This window comes from Motacilla alba, chromosome 2 (assembly GCF_015832195.1).
Source record: "Motacilla alba alba isolate MOTALB_02 chromosome 2, Motacilla_alba_V1.0_pri, whole genome shotgun sequence".
NCBI classification, from domain to species: Eukaryota; Metazoa; Chordata; class Aves; order Passeriformes; family Motacillidae; genus Motacilla; species Motacilla alba.
Window position 1 is genome coordinate 38,151,069 of NC_052017.1, and position 14,708 is coordinate 38,165,776.

At 39.8% G+C, this 14,708-nt stretch overlaps 1 protein-coding gene across 7 annotated transcripts in view; it reads right to left on the minus strand.

Annotated features, from left to right (window-relative positions):
• THRB (thyroid hormone receptor beta) overlaps window positions 1-14,708 on the minus strand; it is a 169,213-nt gene that overhangs the window by 105,144 nt on the left and 49,361 nt on the right. The window contains exon 1 of one of the 7 annotated variants that reach the window (XM_038130076.1): window positions 8,373-14,194. The exons of the other annotated variants lie outside the window; for them this stretch is intronic. The gene's annotated coding sequence lies outside the window, so the exon portion shown is untranslated. Of the gene's footprint in view, window positions 1-8,372; window positions 14,195-14,708 lie in introns of those variants that run through there. 7 annotated transcript variants of the gene reach the window in all.

Genomic DNA, 14,708 nt, shown 5'->3' on the forward strand with positions numbered 1-14,708 from the left:
CGGTACTGGGTTGCATGGGAATGATTCCCTGACAACATACATGGAATTGTGCTGTAAATTTTATTTTCAGCTCATGGCTGCTCCCCTTCCTTACCAGCAAATTATTTGTTTGCAAATTATTATTTATTTTTAATTATTTTATTTTTTTTCATTTAAAATTTATTTTAAATTTTAAATTTATTATTATTGTTGTAAATTATTTGTTTGAATAAAACTAAATAATCTACACCTTTTATTTGCTATAGAACCACATAATACCTAAAATAGAAAACAAGTCCAAAACTTCTCGTTCCAGTTGGTTTTCTACTGATGGCTACCATATTTTTAAGGGTGTAAACTCCAGAAAACAAATGAAGTTCAGCAGCTGATGAAAAGCCTGGGTAATGAGCTGCAGTGGTGCAAACAACCCCGCTGACTCTAAACAGGAGCAAGACCACACTGCAGCAGAGGGTTCCAGCTAAGGGTACTCACACTTGACTGTGGTCTGAATGAGCAACTGCCTTTACAAAGGAAGAATACACTTAAAAGAGCTTTATTCATATTCAAAGATGCCTCTGATCTCTGAAGCCAACTGTCTTTTGGTCATGAATGCTGTGAAAAATCACAGTGCCCAAGATTTCCACATCTGTGATTTTTGGCACTTGTGCAAGGGTAGGAACTGAATAAACTGATGTCTGAACACCACCAACGAAAATGAGGCAACACAGCAATTCATCCCACAGGAAAGTGCAGAAAAGCCTAAAAATCACTGCAACGAGGTAAGTATGGATCTCTCTTTTTTCCTGTGTGCTCAGGATTTCACAAGTATTTTTCCCCTGCATTCCTTGCAGGAAGGAGCTAGGTAGGCAAAGCAGCACTGACTTTAATCTTACTAATGCAGGTCCTAAAAGCAGTGAATCATACAGCAGTAAGAGCTCCAGTATGGGACGCACAGACCTACCCACTGACCTGCATACTTAGTTCAGCAACAATCTAAGTGTCATTACAGTTCATGGGAGCTAACACCAGCCTGCCTACATGTGCTGTGGTCCAATTGCTGCCTGAAGCAAACATTGGCTCTTATTGAGACTTCTTGTTTACTGACTGATCCCAACATTTTCCCTTTCCTATGAAAAGTAAGTAAATTAAGATGAACAAGAAAGATTAATTATTCCCTGAAAAAAAAAAAAAGAAAGCATAAAATTTTAACAGATAAAGCACTGTTGTGGTTTTTTTTTAACTCTTCATTTTCAGCAGAGAGCTTGCTTTGTTCAGTGGGCTTTTCTCGCTGTACATTTACCCCTTCCCAGAAAGACTTTCCTACACAGAGTTGACCAAGTTACCAAGGACCATAATTCTGTGGGAAAAGAGAAAGTCCTCTAAAGCATGCATAAAGTAACTTCTAAGTTACTTCTAATGCTAATCTCTTTATACATGTAAACAAATATCCTATTTCAAAGGTATTCCATCAGGTTGGGGTGCAGAAGACCTCTCAGTTCTCCTCATTAGGAAAGCCAAACCAAGAAAAAATAGGAGGTACTCCTCCAGTCCTTTGTTTCCTACAACAGAGTAGGCTTGATCCAATCAAGAGCCACTTTAATCAATGGGGAGCTGTTAATGTTTGGTTTAGGCCATGTAAGAGTGAGAAATTGAGAAACATGTTTTCATCTGGCCTTCAGCCAGGCACAATGCCACCACTAATGAATGGCTGCTATAATGAGACCTTTTGAAAGGGTCATATGTGAGATGAATTCATGAACACAATGCAAATCTCACATCCATCTCAAAGAGGGGCAAAAAAATATCACTGCAGTTTATCATAAATATGTTTAGGTGTTCTCATGCCAGCCTACTGCCAAAGGAATCCACCGACAGGGAAGGGCAAGGTCTGTTTGCAATGCAGTCCTCCCCAGGGAGATGTATTTCAGGGCTTCCAGCCAAAGCCTCCAAAACGCCTCCAGGGTAGCAGTTGGGCTAGAGCTGCCCCATCACGCCCTTCCACTGCAGCCGGATTTGCCTATTTTTGCAGCTGGCACCACCAAAGGCTACAGAAACTTGTAGTCAGCACAATCTCTTCCAGACTGACTTTTCAGTCTCTTCAGATAATGAATACTGAGAGGAGTGCATGGACTGGCAACAACTGTAAACAGAGTTTACACAGGAGACCCTGCACCCCTCACAGCCTTTCTTTTTCCTAACAATTTCTGTGTGACTGGTACCATCATGGCTCTCACGGCTCCCACTAGCCTCAAACCTGCCCACCAGTTTGTAAAATCACCATTTCATCTAGCACTAACAAACAAAATCCCTTTTGCTCAGAGCTTCTAATCCCCTTGATAACAGAGCTGTACACAGATTGTCACGATGAAGAATCCTACATTGGATTAAGGTAGGATTGGTTAGTCCAATGGTTAGTCCAATGACTCAGCAGTGGTTTCCTCCTTCGCTGCTCCAGTGGCACCAAGAACAGGCTCAAGAGCTTAAAACTTCCTGATAGATATAGGCTCACTGTGCAGCTAATCCTATCATTTCCAAGACAAAAACCCAGGTCTGTGCAGCCTGTAGCTGCTGTTGATGTACATCCTACATCACATCATCTACTACCTAAATGAAAAAATATTTGCAACAGTGAGTGAGGAAGACTATGGTTTTAAAAATATTTTCATTTGAAAGTAAAAACTCAGACACTAAAAAATGAAGTCAGAAAGAGAGCAATCAAGGTTTATAAAGAATATTTCACATAGAGAATATTTCATCTTATACAAACAATTTTTGGAAAAACACATTCAGCCAAAGCATCAGCAATGCTCTGGAATTCAGGGATCCCTTACACAACAGAGAACTGCAGAAGGCTTCACAAACTAGAAATCCCACAGGGAAAAGTACACATTCCCTATTTTCATGTAAAGTGCAACAAACAAAGCCTGAAGAGTGAATTATAGGTATGAAATTCAAAAAAAATATCCATGTGTACAAGCAAATGAACAATCTGTATGTGCAATCATCATGACCCTGTGTGATAAGCAAATACAGACATACAAGAACAGCAATTACTTATCTAACTTGCTGTTGTGGGCCTGTGACAACACCAGCTTTGTGAGCTACTGCTGCACCTCTGAGTGTAAATATGCTGCATGATGGAAGACCACTCTCTGGAAAGCTCACCTGGGTTCAGAGGGATTGGTTTGGTTGTGAACTAGCTTGACATAAAACTTTTGTGCCCCTAACCTGACTCTTACTCAAAGATAAAAGATCTTATCACTATGGAAGTGTTTCTGTAAGCCTGAGCAGATGGCCCACAGGGAGAAGGAGGAGGTGGCTGGATGTTTTTGTGGATAACAGCACCTAGCAATGCAATGAGGAAGCAAAAGTTTGTATTTCAGTATCTTTCGCAAATGCTAAGATCAGGAGAGACTGGTCCCAGTGTATAAAATACATCAGAGTCCAGAGGCTTGGGGAGAAAGGCAAAGGCAGTTCCAGTCCACATCTTTACACCGTTTTGCCCTGCAAAACATGGTTACCTCTTCAAAATTGCCTGTTGAGAACAGTCTCTCTCCCATGCCATCCTGCCACAGGTGTCATCTGGGAGTGTGCTAGTTGGCACGGACCAAAATCATGTCATGGAATGTGCTAGAAATTAAACAATATGGACAATCATAAGATACAAGTCCTGGCCCTGCTTAATGTACCCATGCAGACAAAGCAGCAGTGAAGCAAAGTGGAAATGGAGTCTTTTTTAAGCCCATTAGCCATCGCTGCAGTTGAAATACAAACATCAGAAACAGGGTGGCACAGCAGGAGCAAAGATTAAGACTCCAAAGTTTAGCCCCATAGCCACAACATGATCGTGTTAGAGCCATAAGAAAGTGGGAAGCACAAATAACTTCTAAACACAAAGTCAAACTTTCCTCTGAAAATAAAGAGTCCAGAAGATGAGTGCTACAATAGATATCAGGGTGCTGGCAAAGGCAAAGTGTGAAATGGATCCTTTCCAGCATTCAGTTTAGGAAGACAAACATTGTTTCACAAATCCACTGTAGCCCTGCTTATTTTCCAAGCTCCTTAACTCATGCCAAAGGGCCTGGACTTTCTGAACATCCTGTTCTGTTTCCTCCACTCCTAGTCTTAGTCCTCAATAATAAATGTCTTTATTTCAGAGCCCCCTTTTATATCATTTTATTCTGAACTCCTCCCTCTTTAGCTTTTGTATTTTACCTCTGGGTTAGAGTAAAGACAAGCAGATTAATGAGAAGTCTGAACAGCACATTAAGTTACATCTATTTTAAGAGCCCTTCTCAGTAGGCATCCCAAGACGCTGCATAAAAATAAAACTGCATCAATCACATTTAAAACTGAGAAGCTTGCAAATGCTGGCATGCCTCAAAGCATGAAGATTGATGGATAAATGAGTCCATGATTCCTCAGAATCTCAGAGCCCATGAACACAGACCATTTCATCTGTCATTGGCTGGCTGCAACAGCAATCTGCTTGTATGTGAAGTTAAGGAATCTTCATGATGGCCTACTGGCAGAAGAAAAAAATCCTGCCTGATAAGTACAGGAAAACAGTTTTAGTCCATGAGTAGTAGCTGGCCTACTAGTAGTAGCTGGGAACTTCCTATCTGACAGGCAGCAATGTCTCCTCCACCTCTCAAAGATGACAGAATACATTTCTGCTCCTGTCTTTGCTCCTCCAGATCTGCAAGAAGTCCAAGGTACAAATGGTCTCACGGCAATGACTACAGTAGCACAGGCTTGGGCAGAGAAAGGAACATCACCTCTCACTCCATCTCATCACATCAGCTCTCACATCTGCTGCATTTGGGACCCCACTAACACCACAAGAAATGGTACCAAGCACCTTGACATGACTGAGGTGCACCCTGGGCCCAGCTCATCTGCCCGCACAGACACAGCTCCTGGTTGCTGGCAAGTGACACAAGAGAAGGCATTTCTCTTGGTACAAGAGGGAACCACTGCTGCCTCAGAAGTGCCAGGAAGTCTTTCACTGCTGGTGATGTGGGCACAAAACTTGTCCACTTGTCCTACTTGTTTCCTACTTCTTTGCCATAAGAACTCCTATCTTACTCTTCCTTCCTCTTCCTTCCCACAGCAATGTTTCAGGCTGAGACCAAAGCATGAAGACAGAGTTACAAGGAACCAACCATAATCTTATTTGCCTTAAATAACTGCATTTCTACACTTTGTCTGCCATTTTGAGCACTGTACAGATAATCAGCCAGCCCTTACAGACACTTACTTCCCTCTTTTGGGACACTTCAGGAGAAAAGAACCACGGTATGCCCTTGCAGCCTGTTCAAACACATAGTGTTGGAAGACAACTGTGGTTCGCAAACCCGAACAAACAGTTATGTGGCTTACACTACATTCAACCCTACTTTAAATTATGTATCTATGAACACAGACACAAAGGGGGAAAAAGATGCAATAGTACACAGGAAGCTGCAGTTTCAACTGTGAAGTCAGACAAGACTTCAGGTTCACACTGCTCAAGTAAGGACCATTTTCCCTACCATCTGGCTTAGAAATCACTTGGATTCCACAGTGGCCATATAATGGCAAACGGGGAAGCAGGGAAACTATTTTAAGCAAGCATCATTAAAAATAAAATGGGTGATGCAGTGAAAGGGGGGAAAAGTGGTTAGTGATAAATATAGTATAAATATTTTTCTATTTATAGTTTTAAAGCTATTTATATTTGAAAGTTTTCATTTAGAGACACGGAGGGCTTCCACATTCATCAGTCTGGTATTCATTCAACTACACAGTATTTCTAGACATACGTAAATGCCAACAAAAATAAGAAAGACATTAAAATTATCTTCTCTCACAATCTGGGGTTATCAATTCACATTCACATTCACATTCAGTCACATATAAACAAAACACTTCCCAATATTACACTGACATGCATTTTTAATGTTTTCCATGAAATCCTGCTTCAGAACTAGGGCAAACCGAGAAAAAAATAGCGCAACAGTTTGACACAGTCTGACACAACACTCCCTGGAGACAGGCTCCTTTAGGTGAACTTGCTGTGTGGGCTTGATTTCTTATACAGCTGAACCTGGAAAGCAGCACAGCACCTGTGATGGCAGGACCATGGAGAACATACACAACATCAACCCTCAACAGAGAAAATCTAAAGTGCAGAACAAGAGAAGGCTCTGGGAACACCTTAGAGCACCTCCAGCACTTAGAGGGGGCCTACAAGAGATCTGGAGAGGGACTTTTTACAATGACATGCAGTGTAAGGATAAGTGATGGCTTTAAACTGAAAGAAGTTAGGTTTAGACTAAGAAGAAATTCTTTACTGTGAGGGTGCTGAGACACTGGAACAGGTTGCCCAGAGAAGCTATGGATGCCCCATCCCTGGAATTGTTCAAGGACAGGTTGGATGAGGTTTTGAGCAGCCCGGTCTAGTGAAAGACCCAACCCAAACCATTTTATGATTCCATAATTCTGTAACTGAAGAGGAAAGGGTCCATGAGTGTAGGATGACTGCTGAAAGACTGATGATATGCTGGAGGAGAACTGCCAAATACCCTGCACAGTCCTTTCCAAAAATGTTGCATTTGGCTCTTTAGAAGCTAAGGCATTCGGAAAGAAAGTGCAAATCCTCCTGCTCATCTCTGAAGTCCTCACAAAACCAATGTTATGCCTGGTTAAGAACAGGTCACACTCATGAACTCATTTAGAAAATGCGAGCTGAGCTGCATGCTGCTTCTAGTAAAATGGATGATCTAACTTTAGTTTCAGAGTCAAGTGACTGCTTTCTGCTAAAATTGACATCTGCTACTAACTTCGTTCACGTGTCAACACTGTTTAGCTTTATTAACCAGCTTTCCTCTGTACCAGTACCTTCCTTGTTGTATTTATCAAGGAACTATATTATCATGCTCTGGGTTTCACTTTGCTAGCCTGTTTTGCTAAGATAAAGGCTCTCGGCAATGCTTTCCTTGCTGTTCCTGTTTTAGTTTGAATCATTCCTGAATTCAAAATCCAGAACAACACATGAAATTTCATTTTACACATTTTTCTACACTGACTGTAAAGTTTCCATGCCTCCATCATATTCCCAATACACCTATTCCATTCTAGATCCATATTTATCTTACCTGTTCAGGTCTGGAGATTTGCCTTGTTTTTACACAAGTTTCAACAACTTTTAAAAATGTTTTCTCTACTTTTAAATGTTCGGGCTTTTTAGTCCAGCCAACTGAATTGCCTACCAACCTCATGACCTTGTTTCCTTAATTTCACAGCCTGTCCTTCTGTGAGATGGAGTGTTACTTATGACCTATGTTTGCTTATGCTTGTATAACATTTAAATGGAAATAAGTAAATGCATGCTTCATACAAACTTTGTATAATCAACTCTTCTACAATGTCACCATCCTCCATGAAAACAAAATCTGAGAGCACATCAACATCTCAGTTCAGCAACATTTTAAAGAAGAAATCATATTCACTACCTGTCACAGCTTGCATCAAAGATTGTCGATGTCCTAAGTTTCTAAGGGATTGCATCTACTGAGCCATTTGCAGCTCTATTTCTACAAGCAAAATAAACATATCCAAGAATGTTGAGGCCAACTGGCACAGAAAAGTGCCGTGCTAATAAAGTCTATCACCCTCCAAAACAGGGTGGTTAAATTCTTTTAAACTGCCTACTGGGAAGAATCCCAAGATAACTTTAAAACCTTACCTGGGAAGAGTTCAGGTGAGTTCCCGTAAGTATACACCAAAACTAGGCCAGGGACAGTCAACAGTAGATACATTTAATTTCCAGGGCCAGGGGCTGCTTCTAGACTCCATTTAATTTACTAGTACAGACATGCCCAATGCATGAAGACCTCTTCATATCTGCATGACCCTGAGGTCTTCATGCCTCTTGGTACATCTTCACTAGCCTGTCATTCACCCACCTTCCTTCTCAGGGACCAAGGTAATTCCACTAAAACCAAACCAGACACAGATTTTAGGAGAGTTTTCTCTGGCTGAATATATTAATCTTTGTTTTGTTCCAAAGGAGATTCTGAGATATTTGTCTCAGGTTTCTTCTTCAGAACTGTTTTTAGCTTTATCTTTCCATAGTGTTTATTTGGTCTTGGAAAACAAAACACTGCTCTTTCCCCAGATAAACACTTCTGACAGATGTGTCTTTCCACCTAAAGAAAATGAGTCTTCAGAATCACACACTTGTCTCTTTCTCATGACACAAGGAAACACAGATTTTCATGGTGTTTGGAGTTTTTTTTTTTTCCTTTTTTCCCTGGTGCTGCCCAACTACCTTATATTTGCTGTCTTCAGTTCTTTAATCACATCCTTCTTCCTTCTCAGCTTCAAATCTCTACTTATTTCCATCTTACCCTCCTTGTATCCTGGTGCCACTCTTCTTTCAGTCATCTGTTTATCTCTTTTTCCTCCTGAGTTCTCCAACCTAACACATCCGTCTTTCACTTGATTTCTCCACAACCAATGAGTGCCAGCTTCTATCCTGTGATTAGAGCCACATGCAGTACGTGGTCAGCTTCCTCAAAGACCTCTTCCTTCCAACTACTATTTTTATATACAGCTGTGCATTCAGATCACCTCAAGTGCCTCTTCTGTTCCCTCGTGGCTTTAGCTCCCTGCCTCTAGCTGCATCTAAACTACTTAGATATTCTCTCTCCTGACTTCTGTCAGGTGACATTTCTATGTAAAAATAGATTCTATCAGGTAACACTGAAGAAAGTAAATCTCCTTCTGTTCCTGCATCAAGTCTTGGTGTCTCCTCTGCTATCCTTCATTCAGTGCTGCATCACTGCACATCCTTCCTCATCTCTGCCTTCAAGGAAAAATAAATAGCCCAGATGAAATGCATCCAGACTCTAAATTTTCATTAAATGCTGGCTTCCTTTGGCCATTGACTGAAAGGCAGTTATCTGCCTGAACTAAGCTCTCTTAGCAGGAAAGTTCTAGTTGTAATCAAAGGCAGAAAAACTCCCCCATCTTGTTCTGCTACAAGTTTAATCCACTGAAAACTACATATTGGTCTTGCAAACGTAAGGGAAATAAAAAGAAAATAAAGAGTAATTACAATGTAGGGCAGGGATTCTTGTACACGATGCTCTACTAGAACTTGAAGAAAAATGGATGCCTACCTAGGGGGAAGAAAATGAAAGAAGTAGTGGGAAGAATTTCATGTCATAGATCACAAATCCAGATTGAGTAATCTTAATTTTCTGAGACAAGGCTAAGTACTAACAAATGATTCCTCATGCTTGGGAAATAGGAAAAATAAGTTTACGTGAACCTCATAGAGAATATAGTATTTTGAACATAATTTGCAAAACTGGAAATGATTGCAGAAAATACAGTTCAAGGATTTAACAAGGATGTCTTTCTGCTAATCAAAGTACAGACTCCAACCCTTGATTATTCCCATCAAAGTATGAAATAACATTAAGGGATCACACACTATAAAAAGCACTTTATTCTTTTTTCCCCTTTAAACAACACAGATTTCATAGGACAAATATTAAGGGCAGAGTTCAAAGAACATGTGAATGTGTAGGAGCAGAATACCAAGCAAAGTGTCATCTCAAGTCTTTTACTAGATAATAAAAATAGCACTTTGTTTTGAGAATTGGAAGCTTATCAGTCTCACTTTCAGTGCAAGTCTTTCCTGCATATCCAGGCATGCAAGAAAGGACAAGCAATAAACACCAGGTAAGCCTTGTGCCCTTAATGCTTTGGTTTATCTCCAGAACTTAAAATCCAGCAATACTACTAAATAAATAAAGCACACTGAGACACAAACAGAAAGAAAAGTATGCCAATTGCTTTCATGTACACAAGTAACAAGGCATCAAATTTAATTGTCAATAAGTGGGAGGATTTTCAAAGATGCAAACGGACAGTAAATGCAGAGCTCAAAAGGTATTCAGGGTTGGCCTAAATGATCTAATTGCTACTGTAAATCTACAGTTCCTGGAAACTATGAAGTCTTCTGCCCTGCTGTTGAAGATTTTGGAACATGTATCCACTATAAACACTATACTAATTACAATTAATTACGTTAATTTTCACCTATAATTTACATAGAGATTCTCCTAAAATGAAGCAGGCCAAGAACACATCCAAAGAGGTATTTCGTCTGCTAGGGCACAAAAGCATGCTGTGATACCTGGCCTCCTGATCCTGGATCTTGCATAAAACCTATTAAAACCTTTCTGGCAGATCAGAGTTATCTGTGGCCTCTGTTACAAAGTACAATGCAGAGTCCGATCCATAGACTCTGGGAAAATAAAAAACAAACAAACAAAAAACCCACCTCAAACCAAATAAACAAACAAACATACCACTACCCCTGAAATACTTTAACTGGCTTTAAATTAGGGTAATTTTTACATTAATGATGCAGGCAAAGGTGCAGTCTCTGACCAGTGCTGCCATAAATATTTTTCAGAAATATATATTAGAGTAAAACAAACAAGATGTATCAGAGTAAAAGTCTACAACATTAATTCCATACTTGAAATAAAATGCATGGAGCTAAAGCAAAGCACAAGCTTTTCACAGTTCCTTCTAAAACTTCAGAAATCTTCCTCCAAATTCCCAGTGTTACTTTGACTTGCTTTGAAGACTAATTCTTTGCCAGAGGTGCTGTATAATTGTTTATGTCTCATCTAACCTGAAGTGGAAGCTGAAATTCAACAAATAAATATGCAAACATCTAGTGATTTGTACTTGCTAAATATAATCCAAATGTTTATTGAGATCCTATTTAACAATTTCCCAATGGATGCATTTCTTGCAACAGATTAAATGACAATAGGATCAGAAAGCCAACAGTACAGGGCTAGGAAACAAAGATAAGTAATTCTGTTATGAAAAATATTGGAAATAGCATGCTTAGCAGGGAAATGTGACTGACTGGCTCAGTATTCAACTACTTGCCACACATTTACATCAAGGAAAAACATTTTTCCCACCAGTGGAAGAATTTAATTACATGGAGTACAGGGAAAAGGAAAGAAAACCCATTGTGAAAGTCTTCTTTCACTGCTTTAGTCAAAGTGGTTATCTTAGAACATGTCAGCTGGACAAACCAAAAATACAAAAATAAGATTAAAGATAGTGTATCTTCACCTAGCAATCGGTAACTATGTGTTCCAGCCAGAGAAAACACTGGGAAAGCTACTGGAGGAGTTTTCCTTTGGCTCAGGGAACAGATGAGCAAGAGTTCTCCTAAGGCATTACTTACAAAGCCAAAAGCTGTTAAATTCAGCGGCGGCTAAAGCAAGTTACAACACAGTCTGCTCCAGACTGTGTGGACAGAGCCAAGCTGCAGTATAATAACATTTAGGGGAAAAAGGGAGCAAGCAGAGAAAACATACCTTATGGTTTTATCCCAAGCCTGAATCAGATTCACGGAGTTCTCTCAAGCAAGACAGAATATGGATGTAGAAAAGGTTTCTGCTTCAAGAGTGCTCACCTACAGAAGCACAGGTTCTACACTGGTATTTTCTAGTCATTATTCAACCAATTTTTCAGTTCCTAAGTAAGACAGACACTTTCTTTGGAAGACTATGCCACTTGCTGTTGTCGAGGAAGACTTTTTCAGTCCAATAAATCACATATTTTCTGTCATGCATTCTTTCTCAATTAATCAAATTTTTTCTCTATGTCACTTTAACATCCCAAACATTTTGATCAAACCATTCTTACAGTATTAGCCCCATTCCTGTGTGAAATCTCTCACTTCATCTGTCCTTCCACATTTCTCCATGTCCATGGTTAATTTTCCTTTATTTTCTCAGAATTTCAGTTAAACCACATAAAATGGTGCATAAAGACTAGAGGGAACTTTACAAAGCCACTGAAGTGAAAAACAGGCTGGAATTCTGAGTTAAGGACTGTTTTTTGGTCAGCTGTGCAATTCTAGCTCATTACATAAGAATGAGTGTAAAATCATTCTGAAGCTTCAAATAACTCCTATTTGTGTAATTTCCACTCCATTTAAGAATTAGTTGGAGCAACTGTACTGGCAATTTAAGGAAGGCAGAAGAAGTTAAGAGCATCTAAAATGTTTTGATACAACAACTGCAATATTATCAGAACCAGGATTTAGGAACCTGGTTAGGAATCCTTTCCAGTGAAGGTGGTGGGGCACTGGAAGAGGTTGCCCAGAGAAGGTGTGGGTGTCCAAAACCTGGAAGGGGTTGGACAAGGGTTGTTCAAGGCCAGGTTGGATGGGGCCTTGAGCCACCCAGTCAAGTGGAAGGTATCCATATCTTAGGCAGGAGGGTTGGAACTAGATAACCTCTAAGGTCCCTTCCAACCCACGCCATTCTAGGATTTTATGATCCTATAAGAACAAGAAATTACTTTTTTCCCTTCTGTTATTATTTAATGTTTCTTTAATTATTTTATTTCACAGACGAAAGGAATAATAAAATTTAAACATAATTATGAATTTAAGCATAATTATGCTAGTATGTTTTTACAACAGTCTCGTGTTTAACCTCTGTCTCTTTCCATATGTGAAAGCTGCAACTACAACCAAGTTTTGGAAACAAAGTACATAAAATCCTCCCATACGGAGCTGGAACACACCAGGGTCAGCCTGCCATTTTCCTACTGAAGACAGAACTTGCAGAAAGAAGTGAGCACTTCCTGTCATTTTCACTTAGCTTTTGCTGCCAGCAAAGCAGGAGCTCCTCCTATAAATCTAAGCATTTTCCAATCAATTTGTTTTCAGACATGGAATTTCAGGCCAGAAAAAGCACAACATTCTGTACCTCAAGAAAATTAGAGCTGGTGAACACCCGCACCAGCTCTACTGTGGCTACTTAACTGGAAATCTTGATGGGTTAGTACTGTCACTGTATTTTAAAGCAGCTCTACACTGAAAATTTTACTATCCTGTATTGTCTTATCATTTTACAAGCCCACTCTGTATCTGAAAACTTACAGGTCTCTGAATCAGCCCCCATCAGGGGGTGAGACTAATAGTGTCTATGGTTAGCATCTTAATATAAAGGAAATCAGAAATGTCAAAACTTGTCATAACTTCTCAATAGTTCTCTCTATGTACTATATATCTACTACAACTAAAGGACTGTCACAAATTTTAGCCTGAAATCCTGAGAGTCAGGAAAAATTCAGTACTACTTCTCCTTGGTGACAGTCAGACATGGCAGAGATACTTTCCCTAATTTCTGGGTAAACATTAGAAAAATCTGCTGCCTTTCTCTGAGGTTCACATGCATTCAAGTTTCAGTTCAGAACACACAATTTCCTTCCTGAAATTGTATTATTTTACCTTTACCTCTGTTTGTTCTTTTCTGTGATTACTAAATCAAAGAAGGGATGATTGGTTTTTAAATTAATTTGTGAAAGGACAATGAAAGATGCTGATGGGTAGAAGGATGGGAATGAATTCCTAACAGATCAAAAGAGAGAGAGCACTAATGAGCAGATGTGTCCTGTAAGATTTTCTTAAATGCAAGCATGATGACTGTCCAAGACTGATCCATTACAAATAGAGGTCTGCCCATCATGGTACCAGGGAAGAGCTCTTACTGGCTCTTGAGCAGAAAGGGAAAACAGCAGAAGGAGCCTCACTCAGTGGCTCACATTTGACGAAAAAATGAAGTGGGCTCCATTTAGTCCTTGCCCCCTCTGCAGAGCCCCCTGTGCTCTTCTGTGCTCCCACATCAGGAGCACAAAATTCAAGCACTTGTCTCCCATCCTCCTGTCTGATGAGGACCATGGGAGCTAGAGTTTTCTCAGGAAGCCCACAGAGAGCTCATGTCCTCCAAGGGCCAAACTCTGCTACTGCGCTTGGCAGAGCAGCTGTCAAGGTAAGAAATATTCACGGCACACATATTCTACATATTCTACAAATATTCTTTTGTACTACAAAGTGAAGCCCCTGAATAAAGAGCCCACTAGATGACATAAGATCAAGGAACTAGAAACTAATCAGTAAGTGCAAATGCAACTCTACAGAGTCACTAGACTGTTCCCTTCAGTCATTGAGTTAGGCTGGCATGGTTGAGGCAGCTTTGTGATTGTAAACAAAACATTTCAGACTGCCTTTCTTATATTTTTTTTCTTTTTTCAATGTAGTTGTAACTGATCTAGCTCACCAAACAACTCAAACCAATCAAACACAGATTCTTCTTAGGTTCTTTTCCATTTTTGGGGATAGCGGCTTTTTAACTCTGAGATAAAATGTTCTCTGAGATAAATGTCAGGAACAAAATCAGCCATCAACCCTGGCAGGCTGGACCTAAAATCCATTAAAAAAAATCTCTAGGATATACATGCATTTTACTTTGAACTTCCTGCTAGATTCCATTTGCACGTACTTGAGTAAAAAGTTAGAACTTCTCTGCCTGCCTGAGGGAACCAAAAATATTGGTGCCAATTAAATATTTATTTTGTAGCAACATGAAATCAATCATGCTATAAAAAATTGTTTTGAATGATATCTCTTGAGCAAGACTGCGACTTACAGCTTTTCTTTTTACTAAGCTAAACATTCAAAAAAAATACAGCTGGTCCAAGAAAACCCTGTTTTGCTTTGGCAAAGCATCAGACAGCACCTTCTGGTTTGCCAACACAGGCAGAATCTTATCTAACTGTGGGATGTGCTTGGATTTACTACCTATTAGCAAAAGACTTAAAAAGCACTGAAAGGTTCCAGCCCCTTT